Source organism: Coregonus lavaretus (assembly GCF_964263955.1).
Source record: "Coregonus lavaretus genome assembly, chromosome: 4".
NCBI classification, from domain to species: domain Eukaryota; kingdom Metazoa; phylum Chordata; class Actinopteri; order Salmoniformes; family Salmonidae; genus Coregonus; species Coregonus lavaretus.
Genome location: NC_139991.1, coordinates 72,188,116 through 72,202,290, shown reverse-complemented (window position 1 = coordinate 72,202,290; position 14,175 = coordinate 72,188,116).

The following is a 14,175-nucleotide window of genomic DNA, read 5'->3' as shown; positions in this document are numbered from 1 at the left end:
ACCACCGCTACCATGTCACAACACAACTGATTGACTCAAACACAAATTAACTTTTAAGAAGGCACACCTGTTAATTGAAATGCATTCCAGGTGACTACCTCATGAAGCTGGTTGAGAGAATGCCAAGAATGTGCAAAGCTGTCATAGATTTATCCTCAAACTAAGTCAGTTTACCACTCACTCTCTGTGGTTTAATTTGTTCAGCTCTCAAGTGAAATCCAAAAGTTCTGCAAAGTTGTGGCTCCTCGTATCTGGGGAAATTGCAGCCATTTAACCTTAAGGACTGGTTTCCCAGTTCTAGATTAAGCCTAGTCCTGGACTCTGTCTCCAAAGTTGGAACACAAATTTGGTTCCAGCAAAGTATGTTAGAATGATGAAATGATGCTATAGTTTATCTATTTTAGTGGGTCTTTTGTTTTTGTTGCTCGAAGAAACTCAAGTAATATTGCAATGCCGTTCATCAATATAATGTGTTATCAACTGACATCCCATGTTCATTAAGTAGTTTCACAAAACACTTTAGTAGAGAAGCTCAAATCTAAACCCTTCATAAGATGTACAAGAGTAATTACTTTAAATGGGTTTACCCTACTTATAATTATCATATTAACTCTGACCATTAGATGGGTTTACCCTGCTTATAATTAGCATATTAACTCTGACCATTAGATGGGTTTACCCTGCTTATAATTAGCATATTAACTCTGACCATTAGATGGGTTTACCCTGCTTATAATTAGCATATTAACTCTGACCATTAGATGGGTTTACCCTGCTTATAATTAGCATATTAACTCTGACCATTTGATGGGTTTACCCTGCTTATAATTATCATATTAACTCTGACCATTAGATGGGTTTACCCTGCTTATAATTAGCATATTAACTCTGACCATTAGATGGGTTTACCCTGCTTATAATTATCATATTAACTCTGACCATTAGATGGGTTTACCCTGCTTATAATTAGCATATTAACTCTGACCATTAGATGGGTTTACCCTGCTTATAATTATCATATTAACTGTGACCATTAGATGGGTTTACCCTGCTTATAATTAGCATATTAACTCTGACCATTAGATGGGTTTAGACAGTGCATTCAGAAGTACTCAGACCCCTTTACCTTTTCCATATTTTGTTACGTTACAGCCTTATTCTAAAATTGATTAAATTGTTTCATAGTGCCGGTCAGGAAACCTGCTAGATAAGGTTAATAACTGAACGTTTCCACGACAATCTTGACTGCAGGATACATTTAAACAGCAATGTCAGTTATGACAAATGTAAATCCGGTATTTTCAAAGTGTTTTGTAATGTCTGCCTGGATCAAACCATGTAGTGGCAGGTAGCTTAGAGGTTAAGAGCATTGTGCCAGTAACCGAAAGGTCGCTGGTTCTAATCCCCGAGACGACTAGGTGAAAAATCTGTTGATGTGCCCTTGAGCAAGGCACTTAACCCTGATTGCTCCTGTAAGTTGCTCTGGATAAGAGCGTCTACTAAATAACTAAAATATAAATGTAAATGTAATGTAGAAGAGGAGGAAACATTATTATGTTTACCTTTGTGGGATGAACAACAATATGTTTACATTATTTCTATGTGATGTATTAATACTCTAAACCTCATGTTAACTCTATTCTCACCTTCACCTTTCACCTGATTGGTCAGTCACCTGCCTCCCATTTGTCTAGCACCCTCAAAGCAACACAAATAAACCTAAAATAAAATGTTTATTTTAATGGCACATTTGCGCTATGCATCAAATACCTCCATGCTGGACTTCATACCCCTATTCCTGCAAAGGGTCTGGAACTTACTTTAATACACTATATATACAAAAGTATGTGGACACCCCTTCAATTTAGTGGATTCGTCTATTTCAGCCAAACCCGTTGCTGACAGGTGTATAACATCCAGCACACAGTCATGCAATCTCCATAGACAAACATTGGCAGTAGAATGGCCCGTACTGAAGAGCTCAGTGACTTTCAACGTGGCTCTGTCATAGGATGCCACCTTTCCAAAAAGTCAGTTTATCACATTTCTGCCCTGCTAGAGCTGCCCCAGTCAACTGTAAGTGCTGTTATAATGAAGTGGAAATGTCTAGGAGCAACAACGGCTCAGCCGCGAAGTGGTAGGCCACACAAGCTCACAGAATGGGACCATCGTGTGCTGAAGCACGTAGCGCGTAAAAATGGTCTGTCCTCGGTTGTAACACTCACTACCGAGTTCCAAACTGCCTCTGGAAGTAACTTCAGCACAAGAACTGTTCGTCGGGAGCTTCATGAAATGGGTTTCCATGGCCGAGCAGCCGCACACAAGCCTAAGATCAGCATGTACAATGCCAAGTGTCGGCTGGAGTAGGGTAAAGCTCACCACCATTGGTTCGGGCTAGGCCCCTTAGTTCCAGTGAAGGGAAATCTTAACGCTACAGCATACAATGACATTCTCGACGATTCTGTGCTTCCAACTTTGTGGCAACAGTTTGGGGAAGGCCCTTTCCTGTTTCAGCATGACAACGCCCCCGTGCACAAAGCAAGGTCCATACAGAAATGGTTTGTCGAGGTCGGTGTGGAAGAACTTAACTGGCCTGCACAGAGCCCTGACCTCAACCCCATATCAATGCCCATGATTTTGGAATGAGATGTTTGATGAGCAGGTGTCCACATACTTTTGTTCATGTAGTGTACATGTTCCGCGATAAGCATTATCTCCCATTTGAATGACTTGTGATAATATTGGATGACTTGTGATAATATTGGATGACTTGTGATAATTTTGGAAGCCTTGTGATAATATTGTACCATTAACAGAGACATCTCTCTCCAGACTGGATAAATCTAAATCTCAGAATTATGGAGAGAGGAATTATCTTTGGTTAGTTTTCCCCCTATGAAAGTAATGGCCCATCACATCCAATATATTTTAATAGCAGTCAAATGTGGCCTCTGGATTTTACTGCAATGATACCCTATGATAGACGGTGGGGAATATTAAAGAAATAGAACTACCAAAAATATGTTTGTGGCTTCATGGTGTGCAGAGGTGGTGGTGGTGTCACTGAGTTGGTTGGACCAATTTCATTTCAGTTGCAATCAATTCAGGAGATTAATTGAAATTCAATTTGAATGGATATTTTCCTCTTTGAAAATAATTCACTTTTTGAATTCATTTCCTGGGCTATATTGACAGAAACCGTCGAACGTGACCATTGTCTTTTAAGACAGTCTCCTGCAGTTAGTTTAACCTGGTAGAATAAACATTTATTCAGGAAAATCTCCACATCATGATGCTGCCACCACCATGCTTCACTGTCGGGATGGTGCCAGGTTTCCTCCAGGCCACTGTGTTCTTGGGGACCTTCAATGCTGCATAGTTTTTTGGTACACTTCCCCAGATCTGTGTCTCGACACAATCCAGTCTCGGAGCTCTACGGACAATTCCTTCGACCTCATGGCTTGGTTTTTACTCTGACATGCACTGTCAACTGTGGGACTTTATATAGACAGGTGTGTGCCTTTCCAAATCATGTCCAATCAATTGAATTTACCACAGGTGGACTCCAATCAAGTTGTAGAAACAGCTCAAGGATGATCAATGGAAACAGTATGGACCTGAGGTCAATTTCGAGTCTCAAAGCGAAAGGTCTGAATACTTATGTAAATAAGGCATTTCCATTTTTTATTTTTAATAAATTAGCAAACATTTCTAAAAACCTGTTTTTCGTTTTGTCATTATGGGGTATTGTGTGTAGATTGATGAGGGGGAAAAAATGAATTTAATCAATTTTAGAATAAGGCTGTAACGTAACAAAATGTGGAAAAGGTCAAGGGGTCTGAATACTTTCCAAATGCACTGTACCTCCACTAGCTTTTCGGTGTTGCAGCTGGTTAATGGTGTTTCAAGAGGACGGGCGTGTGAGTCAGATGACAGATGAGTATTTTCCATCTTCCTGCTCTTCATTGCATCTCTCACTGTAGATGGCTGTTGCTGGCAGAGAGGGAGTCATTATTACGCTTGCGAGATATTTCGTGCTGTATGTACGTCGAAGTCAGAACTAACCTCTGGAAACCCTTCCTACTAGCATGGCTCTGGGTGTTTCCTAACTGAATTTGGATACAGACACAGGAATCAGGCAGCTCTAAGGGGCCAATTTGCAGTTCTTTAAATATTGCAATATGTTGAAGTTCAACATCATTTGATGTTGTCGTCACCTATTGACAAGTCTGTTTTGATTTTCAGGTTATAAAACTTTTGATTAAATTCAATAGCAAGATCTTATATTTAAACCAGATTTTGTGAATCAATGGTCGAATTGACCAATGGTACGAATGATCACATAGCTTTCCCCTTTTGTGATGAGGCGTATACAGCCTTGTTAGTAGCCTTATCCTTACTGCATGTAGGACAGGGGTGTCAAACGTCCGGCCCGCGGGCCGGATCAGGCCCGCAAATGGGTTTAATCCGGCCCGCGAGATGATTTTGGAGAAAAAAATAAATAAAAATAAAAATAATAATAATAATAATTTTGTAAAGTATAAAAATGCGCTGCAATTTTTCAATAAAATAAACTGCTGTTCCAATTGCGTCCACTGGATGGCGCAATAGCAATTGTGTTAAGCAAGCAAACTGTTTATACCGGGGCAGAGCAAGTAGGTCAAGCACGTGCAGCCAATGAGCTACTTTGTTTTGCCCGCGATATATTTATTACGGCTTCTACTTTTAACATTATGTGCTTTGGCACCCTCATTGCCCCAATATGTCTCTGTCAAAAAATAGAAAAGTGGACGCAGAGTGTTCCAAGAAAAATGGTCATCCTATTTATGCTGAAAGAATATAACCTTCGTCGCCACTATGTGAGTCTTCATGCCGACAAATATGACAACTTTCAAGGACAGCGGAGATGAGAGAAGGTGAATGAACTGTTGGCGGGTCTGAAGAAACAGCAGTCTGTGTTTACTCACAGCCGAGACATCAGTGACGCTGCAGTGAAAGCTAGCTACCTCATTGCTAATGAAATCGCAGTGGCTTCAAAACCATTTAGTGAGGGTGAATTTGTAAAAACATGCATGATGAAGGCAGCGGAGATTGTGTGCCCTCAAAAGCGGCAGGCTTTTGCAAATATCAGCCTGACAAGAAACACAGTTGCAGACAGGATTTCCGATCTTTCAGTGGATTTGGACAGCCAGTTGAAGCAAAAAGTAAAGTCATTTATTGCGTTTTCGGTTGCAATTGATGAAAGCACGGACATTACAGATGTTGCACAACTGGCCATTTTCATCCGCGGAGTTGATGACACATTGACCGTCACCGAGGAGTTCGTGGAGTTGGTGCCGATGACAGATACAACGACAGCAGCTGATATTTTTACCGCACTCGTCGGCGCGCTGGACAGGGTCGGAGTGGACTGGTCCCGCGCTGTCAGCCTGGCTACAGATGGTGCGCCCTCAATGATCGGGAAAAAAGCAGGCGTTGTGACAAAGTTCAGAGAGAAAGTGCAATCTGCAAATGGAGGACGTGATTTTTTGACTTTTCACTGTATTTTGCACCAGGAGGCTTTGTGTTGCAAGTCATTAAAGATGGATAACGTCATGAAGGTGGTCATCCAAACTGTTAATTTCATCCGATCCAGAAGCCTGAATCACCGTCAGTTTGACAGCCTTCTCAGAGAGAAAGACCACATCTATGGCCTGCCATACCACACTGAGGTAAGATGGTTAAGCCGAGGTGCTGTGCTGAGGCGTTTCTTTGATTTACGAGAAGAAATTGAACAGTTCATGGAAGAAAAGGGCAAACCAGTGTTAGATTTTCATTCCGCAGAATGGATGCAGGACCTTGCATTTATGGTGGATGTTACAGAGCACCTGAATAACTTGAACAAACAGCTGCAAGGGCGCAACAAAGTTGTCACGCAGTATTATGACAGCATACGTTCTTTCAAGTTGAAGCTGTCATTGTGGGAGACGCAACTTGCCGGTGGTGATGCAGCTCACTTCCCCTGTCTGAAAAATGTGTGCGCGACCCAACATGTGGCAGACATGAAGCGGTTCAAAGATAAAATAACGGGACTGTTACGGGAGTTTGAGCAACGCTTTCAGATTTATGTTTATATGTTTTTATGTTGATGTGCTATTGTTTTTAATTGATTTTATTTTATTTGTATATTTAACCTATTCTTGACTCTGTGGTTCTTGCACTTGTTTGGGGAACAGGATTTCATTATTTTTTATCTACATTTCTGCCTGAGAAATGACACCCTGATATAGTTCTGTGATCTGTGAAACAGTTATGTTAATCACTGAGGCATTGTGTGTTTGTGTGTTCTTTTTCTTTAGAATTTTCAAATAAACTTGACGTGTTTTATGATTAATAGTGATGTTGTGCTTGTACTATTTTGGACACACTGTCCTCAGGCTCCAGCTTTATGTTGTATGTTGATCGTATTAAAACAAAGAAAACAATCTGAAGTTGTTGTTTTTAAGTTATATATACCATGATTTTTCCGGTCCGGCCCACTTGGGAATAGATTTTCCTCCATGTGGCCCCTGAGCTAAAATGAGTTTGACACCCCTGATGTAGGAACAACATCAGCCAGTCAGTATAACCTGCGTGGACAGTAAACGTGATGTCCTCATTAGCTGCACTGGGTTAATCTTCAGGGAGGGCTGCCAGTTTGAAGACATGTTCTGAAAACATACCCCGGATGCATCCCAAATGGCACCCTATTCCCAATATAGTGCACTACTTTTGACCAGGACCCATAGAGGTAGTGCACTATGTAGGAAATAGGGTGCCATTTGGGAATGCAGACGCTTTCTTTGCCTCACACGAAACTCTCATTATTATTATTATTATTATGGACTAATTAGTAGCTTTCCTTGTCCGAAGCAGAATAAAATGTATTGTGTGTCTAGGAGGATCGGGGAGAGCTCATAGAGCAGCTGACTGATAAGCTAGGCTCTCTGTAAATGTAGTAGAGAAGCTCAAATCTAAACCCTTCATAAGATGTACAAGAGTAATTACTTTAAATGGGTTTACCCTGCTTATAATTAGCATATTAACTGTGACCATTAGATGGGTTTACCCTGCTTATAATTAGCATATTAACTCTGACCATTAGATGGGTTTACCCTGCTTATAATTAGCATATTAACTCTGACCATTAGATGGGTTTAGACAGTGCATTCAGAAGTACTCAGACCCCTTTACCTTTTCCATATTTTGTTACGTTACAGCCTTATTCTAAAATTGATTAAATTGTTTTTTTCCCCTCATCAATCTACACACGATACCCCATAATGACAAAGCAAAAACAGGTTTTTAGAACATTTTGGCAATTTATAAAAAAATTAAAATGGAAATATCACATTTACATAAGTATTCAGACCCTTTACTCAGTACTTTGTTGAAGCACCTTTGGCAGCGACTACAGCCTCAAGTCTTCTTGGGTATGACGCTACAAGCTTGGCACACCTGTATTTGGGGAGTTTCTCCCATTCTTCTCTGCAGATCCTCTCAAGCTCTGTCAGGTTGGATGGGGAGCGTCGCTGTACAGCTATTTTCAGGTCTCTCCAGAGATGTTAGATCGGGTTCAAGTCCGGGCTCTGGCTGGACCACTCAGAGTTGTCCCAAAGCCACTCCTGTGTTTTCTTGGCTGTGTGCTTAGGGTTGTTGTCCTGTTGGAAGGTGAACCTTCACCCCCTTCTGAGCGCTCTGGAGCAGGTTTTCATCAAGGATCTCTCTGTACTTTGCGCCGTTCATCTTTTCCTCGATCCTGACTAGTCTCCCAGTCCCTGCCGCTGAAAAACATCCCCATATCATGATGCTGCCACCACCATGCTTCACCGTAGGGATGGTTCCAGGTTTCCTCCAGATGTGACGCTTGGCATTCAGGCCAAAGAGTTCAATCTTGGTTTCATCAAACCAGGGAATCTTGTTTCTCATGGTCTGAGAGTCCATTAGGTGGGAGTCCATTAGGCGGGCTGTCATGTGCCTTTTACTGAGGAGTGGCTTCCGTCTGGCCACTCTACCATAAAGGCCTGATTGGTGGAGTGCTACAGAGATGGTTGTCCTTCTGGAAGGTTCTCCCATCTCCACAGAGGAACTCTGGAGCTCTGTCAGAGTGACCATCGGGTTCTTGGTCTCCTCCCTGACCAAGGCCCTGCTCAGTTTGGCCGGGCGGCCAGCTCTTGGAAGAGTTTTGGTGGTTCCAAATTTCTTCCATTTAAGAATGATGGAGGCCACTCTGTTCTTGGGGACCTTCAATGCTGCAGACATTTTTTGGTACCCTTCCCCAGATCTGTGCCTCGACATAATCCGGTCTCGGAGCTCTACGGACAATTCCTTCGACCTCATGGCTTGGTTTTTACTCTGACATGCACTGTCAACTGTGGGACCTTATATAGACAGGTGTGTGCCTTTGCAAATCATGGACTCCAATCAAATTGTAGAAACATCTCAAGGATGATCAATTGAAACAGGATGGACATCCTCCTTCCCTTTTTCCACATTTTGTTACGTTATTCTAAAATAGATTCAATGAAACATTTTCCTCATCAATCTACACACAATACCCCATAATGACCAAGCGAACACATTTTTAGAAATGTTTGGAAATGTATTAAAAATAGAAAACAGAAATACCTTATTTACGTAAGTATTCAAGATCAGCTGAAGAGAACAAGCACTTTGACAAAAATCTCTTCGGAAGACATATGATTGAACTCAGACCTTATTGGTTAAACCTTTCTGATGGTGAGAATATTCTAAAGCCTATTGGTTAAACCTTTCTGATGGTGAGAATATTCTAAAGCCTTTATAGTAGTTACATTGCATCTTGATCTTTGAATGGGCTGGATTTCAAATGACTGCATCCTAATGCTAGGCTAGAGAATTGTTTTTAAATGTTTAATTATTTCAAGTAGACACAAATGTCATATTACTATATTAACTGATGCAAAAGGCCTCTGGCGTAACCCTTAATTGGATGCTAAGCCTATGAAGTTGAACTCACTTTATTGTCTGTGGGTGGCCAAATGCACAATTATCTACATCAATAGGAACACCACTCAGATGTGCAAGGCTCCATCGAGTTTGACTCATTAACCTATTTCCAGTAGAGCGGCATCTCCGTGCAAGTCGGTACTTATTAGTGACACAATATCTTTTACTTCTTCATGACAATACTATCCAAGTCAAGTTATTGAAGTGGTTTACATATATACATATATATTTACATACTGTATACAGTGATCCCTCGCCACTTCGCGGTTCACTTATCGCGGATTCGCTATTTCGCGGATTTTCATAATGCATTTTTTTTTTTTTGGTGCATTGTGCTCTGCATTCTGATTCGCTAAAAACTCACTCCCGCTTCTTGTATCAAAACATGCTACGAATTGTGCTATCATTTTGTCGTCTCGTGCAGTTATGTGTACGTACATAAAACAGCTTGGCAAATTTACATTAAGTTGGCCAAATTATCTTGTAATTTCGAACATCTCCTAAACCCATAATGTCGACGAAACGGCCTGGACCGACAAAAGCACCTGCGGATGGGCCCAAACGGCGGAAGATGCTACCTATCTCAGATAAAGTTAAACTTCTGGACATGCTAAGGGAAGGTAAAAGCTATGCAGCCGTTGCTCGCCATTACGGAATCAATGAATCTTCCGTTCGTTACATAAAGAAGGAGGAAAAAAACATAAGGACGACAGCAGCAGTCAATGAGGAGGAAGGACTAACGCTTGGTCGCTTAGCAACCATGGTGCGAATGGCCACTGAACTTAAGCGAGTAGCTGAGGAATGGGACCCTTTGATGAGCCGTTCATTACAGTTCTCCAACGTAATCGATGGTGGCATGTCGGTGTACAAGGATCTTTTTGCAAAGAAGAAAAAAGAGCGACAACAGCTGCCTATCACTATGTTCTTCTCCCGAACAAACACACCTGCACCGCGGGCTTCAGAAGAAGAGAACACTGCAGAGCGCAGTCAGGATGCAGCGGCCCAGTCTGAAGAGCAGTGAAACGGCCTACACGTGAGTCACTGTATTTGTATACATGTAATAGTTGCTAATTGTAAAAAAAAAAAGTTTCCTATTTCGCGGATTTCACTTATCGCGGGTCATTTTCGGAACGTAACCCCCGCGATAAACGAGGGATTACTGTATATGATTTACATATATGGTTTACATATATATTTATATATATATATAGTTTACATATATACATATCTACATATATTAGCAACGTCTTGTTTTTGCTGTTAGTTGTGGTCAAAATCCTCTCAGCCTTTGTCTCCCTGATCTTCCACTGAACCATGTGAACATCTCTGACCATCTCTGCTGTCTTTTCCTATGGAGTTACCCCAGCAACTATGCAACAGCTGTAGAAATAACAGTGATAAACACTTTCATTGGACTCCTGGGGGTTATCCTCTCTCACCATTCAGGAGAATGGTATTTGGTATTTTATTAGGATCCCCATTAGCTGTTGGGAAAGCAGCAGTTACCCTTCCTGGGGTCCACACAAAACATGAAACAACATAAAACATTACATTAATAGACAAGAACAACTCAAGGACAGACCTACATTCATTTAAAACGTCTTGGTAAGCAACTCCAGTGTAGATTTGGCCTTGTGTTTTAGGTTATTGTCCTGCTGAAAGGTGAATTCATCTCCCAGTGTCTGGTGGAAAGCAGACTGACCATGAAGAAGGCACAGTGATGCCGAAACATTGGTTTCTTACCCAATAAATTACTGGGAGTTTATACATAGAGTGCGACTCTCTTTATTTGTTTTTATAGCTTACAGTTTATTCACCGTTTAGTCAGCACCTCTACACTAAATAATGTTATCTGGGTGTGCGCCAGCTCATGCTTTTTATTTTGGAAAGCAAACGGAACCAGGTTCTCCTCTAGGATTTTGCCTGTGCTTAGCTCCATTCCGTTTTCCTTTTATCCTGAAAAACTCAACGGTCCTTAACGATTACAAGCATACCCATAACATGATGCAGCCACCACCATGCTTGAATATATGGAGAGTGGTACTCAGTAATATGTTGTATTGGATTTGCCCCAAACATAACACTTTGTATTCAGGACAAAAAGTGAATTGCTTTGCCAAATGTTTTGCAGTTTTACTATAGTGCCTTGTTGCATGTTTTGGAATATGTTTATTCTCTACAGGCTTCCTACTTTTCACTCTGTCAATTAGGTTAGTATTCTGGAGTAACTACAATGTTGTTGATCCATCCTCAGTTTTCTCCTATCACAGCCATCAAACTCTGTAACTGTTTTAAAATCACCATTGGCCTCATAGTAAAATCCCTGAGCAGTTTCCTTCCTCTCCGGAACTGAGTTAGGAAGGACGCTTGTATCTTTGTAGTGACTGGATGTATTGATAAACCATCCAAAGTCTAATTAATAACGTCACCATGTTCAAAGGGATATTCAATGTCTGCTTTTTTTTTCTCCCATCTACCAATAGGTGCTTTTCTATCAATAGGCATTGGAAAACCTCCCTGGTCTTTGTGGCTGAATCTGTGTTTGAAATTCGCTGTTCGACTGAGGGACCTTACAAATAATTGTATGTGTAGGGTACAGAGATGAGGTAGTCATTCAAAAATCATGTTAAACACTGTTATTGCACACAGAGTCCATGCAACTAATTATGTGACTTTTTTACTCCTAAACTTATTTAGGCTTGCCATAACAAAGAGGTTGAATACATATTGACACAAGACATTTCAGCTTTTTTTATTTTTTATTCATTTGTTATAATGGCTAAAAACATAATTCCACTTTGACATTATGGGTTGTTATGTGTAGGTCAGTGACAAAAACAATCTCAATTACTTCCATTTTAAATTCAGGCTGTAACACAACAAAATGTGGAAAAAGTCAAAGGGTGTGAATACTTTCTGAAGGCACTGTAGCCTACATATCAGTACACACACACAGAATATTTAAGGCCAAATGGGGGAAAGGCGTTGTGAGGTGTTGCTTTATCTGATTTTTTTAAACCAGGTTTGCTGTTCACTTGAGCAATCTGAGACGGAAGGGAGTTCCATGCAATCATGGCTCTATACAATACTGTACGTTTTCTTTATGTCTGGTGGGGTAAGTGTGTGTGTCAGAGCCGTGTCTAGGTTGACTATGAAAACAATTTGGAATTTTCAACACATGAATGTTTTTTGTATAAAGAAGTGATGCAGTCAGTCTCTCTATTTTTAGCCAAGTGAGACTGGCATGCATAGTATTGATATTAGCCCTCTGATTACAGTGAAGAGTAAGACGTGCAGCTCTGTTCTGAGCCAGCTGCAGCTTAACTAGGTCCTTCTTTGCAGCACCTGACCACATGACTGGACAATAATCAAGATAAGATCAAACTAGAGCCTGCAGGACTTGCTTTGTGGAGTGTGGTGTCAAAAAAGCAGAGCACTGTCTTTACAACCATTGAATCAATATGTTTTGTCCATGACAGTTTACAATCCAAGGTAACACCAAGTAATTTAGTCTCCCAAACTTTCTCAACAGCCACATTATTCATTATCAGATTCAGCTGAGGTCTAGAACTTAGGGAATGATTTGTACCAAATGCAATGCTCTTAGTTTTAGAGATGTTCAGGAATGGAGCATCTAAGCACAGCCCTGACACTCAGCCGGAAACATCCCGGACACTCCGCCGGACACAGCAGAGACACTCCGCCGGACACTCAACTGGACACTTATGGACACTCAGCCGGACATTCAGCCAGAGATGGGTTTTCACAGGGCTACATTGAAGAAGAGATTTAGGAATTTTTGTAATCTACGATGATAAAAAGGGTAGAATATGTATCATATTTCACAATTAAAGCTGTTAATCTTTGGTTATTGGTTTAGCTGTTACCAAGCAGTTGCACTGTAGAAACAGAATACTCCCATGTTTTGTTTCGTCTTCCAATATCAACAACATTGTGCTTTAACTAATAGCGTTGTGAATTAAAATGGCATAGTATTGTGACAGTGTTCCAAAAAGTATTCAACGGCAAAGAGAGGATGGTTTTGTTGGCCAGAACTAGTTGTTCTCTGTAAACACATTTTAGTCATACCTTAGTGTTAGGTTAGCTGTGTATCTGGCATACATAGTATTGATAGACCCATGGGGCGGCGCACAATTGGCCCAGCGTCGTCCAGGGTAGGGGAGGGAATGGCCGGCAGGGATGTAGCTCAGTTGGTAGAGCATGGCGTTTGCAACGCCAGGGTTGTGGGTTCGATTCCCACAGGGGGCCAGTATGAAATATACAAATAAAAAATAATGTATGCACTCACTAACTGTAAGTCGCTCTGGATAAGAGCGTCTGCTAAATGACTAAAATGTAAATGTATCTGATGAAAAACTCCTCTGGAATTCCCCTTATTGTTTTGTTTTGAACTCAGAAACTCTGTGCACTCAAGTGATTTACAGTTGAAGTCGGAAGTTTACATACACTTAGTAATTAAAACTAGTTTTTCAACCACTCCACAAATGTCTTGTTAACAAACTATAGTTTTGGGAAATCGACTTTGTGCATGACACAAGTCATTTTTCAAACAATTGTTTACAGACAGATTATTTCACTTATAATTCACTGTATCACAATTCCAGTGGGTCAGAAGTTTACATACACTAAGTTGACTGTGCCTTTAAACAGCTTGGAAAATTCCAGAAAATGATGTCATGGCTTTAGAAGCTTCTGATTGGCTAATTGGCATCATTTGAGTCAATTGGAGGTGTACCTGTGGATGTATTTCAAGGCTTACCTTCAAACTCAGTGCCTCTTTGCTTGACATCATGGGAAAATCAAATGAAGTCAGCCAAGACCTCAGAAAAAAATGGTAGACCTCCACAAGTCTGGTTCATCCTTGGGAGCAAATTCCAAACGCCTGAAGGTACCACGTTCATCTGTACAAACAATAGTACGCAAGTATAAACACCATGGGACCATGCAGCCGTCATACCGCTCAGGAAGGAGACACGTTCTGTCTCCTAGAGATCAACGTACTTTGGTGCGAAAAGTGCAAATCAATCCCAGAACAACAGCAAAGGACTTTGTGAAGATGCTGGAGGAAACAGGTACAAAAGTATCTATATCCACAGTAAAACGAGTCCTATATCGACATAACCTGAAAGGCCGCTCAGCAAGGAAGAA